Source organism: Triticum dicoccoides, chromosome 4A, assembly GCF_002162155.2.
Source record: "Triticum dicoccoides isolate Atlit2015 ecotype Zavitan chromosome 4A, WEW_v2.0, whole genome shotgun sequence".
NCBI classification, from domain to species: Eukaryota; Viridiplantae; Streptophyta; class Magnoliopsida; order Poales; family Poaceae; genus Triticum; species Triticum dicoccoides.
Window position 1 is genome coordinate 722,899,169 of NC_041386.1, and position 2,356 is coordinate 722,901,524.

A 2,356-nucleotide genomic window follows, 5' to 3' on the forward strand; every position below is an offset into this window, starting at 1 on the left:
TATAAGTTATCACGGTCGAGAGGGGGTCTATATATCGACCGCCCCTCATGTCGAAGTTATCCAGGTCCCGGTTATATCGACAACGATGACATACATACATGGAAAAAATAATGTTATCGGGGAGGGGGTATATCGCCCCCCCCCTCATGTTGAAGTTATCGGGAGGGGGTATATCGACAACGACATACCCGATAAAAAAATAAGAAGACAACAGAAGAAATAAAAAGAGGAGAAGAAGAAAGGAATATAAGAGAAGCGATCGAAGAAAAAAAAATGAAGAAGAAAAAAGGAGAAGAAGAAAGGAATAGAGAAGAAGAGGAAAAAATAGAAAATATTCTATTTTCTCTTCTTCTCCTCAATTCCTTTCTTCTTCTCCTCTTCTTTTTCTTCTTTTTTCCTCTTTCTTATTTATTTCTCCTCTTCTTCCTCTCCTCTTCTTCTCCTTTCTTCCTCTTCTTATTTTCATTTTTCCTCTCATTCTTTTTCTTCTTCTTCCTTTCCTAGCTAGATATTTAAAACAATTCTAAAAATTAAACTAACCTAAAATGTACTAAATCAGAGAACATATATAGATAAAACTTTTCTAAAAATCTAACTTGCATATATCTATACTTTAAAACATCATTACAATTGAAAAAATACATACATACATACAAAAAACATGTAAAAAATATATACATACATATACTAGTTGAATGCACGTGCTTTGCACGTGTGCATTGTTGAGTACAATTTCACACAAATAAGAAAATTTTCAATATAAACTGAGCACTTTTTACGCAAGTTGTTTTTGCTTTCCAACTTCGTGGCAAGTTACAATGTCTTGATAAAGTTTCACCCTTCTTACATTGCGAAAATATTACAAGAAGTTTTGGTTAGTAGCGAGTACTTTACAAACCTGCAGTCAACATTCACAAAGTGACAAGTCAAGTCATGGGATCGTATTTTGTTCAGGAAATGATCATCTCGATGCATTATCACTTGGACGTAAATAGAATGCAACCACAAGTTGAGCCTCCCCGCATAAAAAAAATACAGGTTGACCCAGTTGTAGCCACTCCATCCAGTTTAGAAAGGGCTAACATCATGTTAGCCTCGTGTTAGCGTTTTTTTCAGAAACAAGCCACATGGTGCTCCCTCTGACATTCGACCAGATCGCCAATGCCGTCAAGTTTTTTTAGGGGTACCAATGCCGTCAAGTCGATTCATCAGATCCCATAACCTTTTTTTTTTGAGAAAATCAAATCCCATAACCAGTGGCGGAGCAACAGGGTGGGCTCCACCCTGTAATTTTGGGCTGGCCTGTATAGCTATTGGCTGGGGAGGAAGGCCGCACAAACAGGGCACGGGCACACGATCGACGGAGCCACCGCCTCTCTCGATTCCGATCTGCCGCCAGCTGAGCGCCTGCTTCGTCGTCGCGGCGTCGCCTCGTCGGCCACCCAGAGAACGGAGCAACCCTCCCGACGCCCGCGGGCGGGGCGCACTGCATATTCTCTGCTCTGCCCGCCACCTACTTTCTTCGGCCGCCGGCATGCAGTGCTTCTGAAAGAGCTTACCATCTCACAGAGAGAGAGAGGGAGGGAGAGAGAGAGAGAGATACTGAGCCGGTGAGGCCATGCCTGTGCCGACCCAGTGATTTCCATGGCACCAGCGCAACACGACCTTGCCATCCGGCACTCATCTAGTCTTCCTGAGCAAGCACGCCGGCGCTTGCGTCCGGCAGCCATGGCCACACGCAGCATACATCAGAGGGCACGGGCACGGCTATACCATGATGGGGCTTTGGAATCGATTTGCTTCACGGATCCACATCCACCCATCCAGGCAAAGGGAGATTAGGAGGAGGCAGTCGATTTGTCTGATGGGACCGTGCTTTGTGGAGTTTTCCAGAAGGAACGATTGGTTTTTAGGGTGGCGGGAGCACTGTAGGTGGCGAATCCATGTAACTTGAGCCGTTCGATCCAATATCATGGACGGCTATAAATGAATTCATTCTTTAGGCGGCGGGTAGAACCAGTGAGGTGACGGTAGATTCAAATATTCAAAAAATTGTGTACTATAGTAGTAGAGATAGAGATGAACATACATAAAAAACATATATCTAAAAAATACATACATACATATATGAAAATCTAAAAACATGTAAAAATATCTAATAAAATTAAAAAAACAGAATAAATCTAATAAAAGTTAACCGGGGGCGGCTGGCGACGGCGACGGCGGGGGCGGGCCGCGGGTAGGCGCTCGGGCGCGAGGCAGAGGCGACGATGGCGACGGCGATGAGGAGCAGCGCAGAGGGCGGCGCCGGCGGCGGGCAGAATGAAATTTTTGACAAGTGTTGTACCGGTTGGTG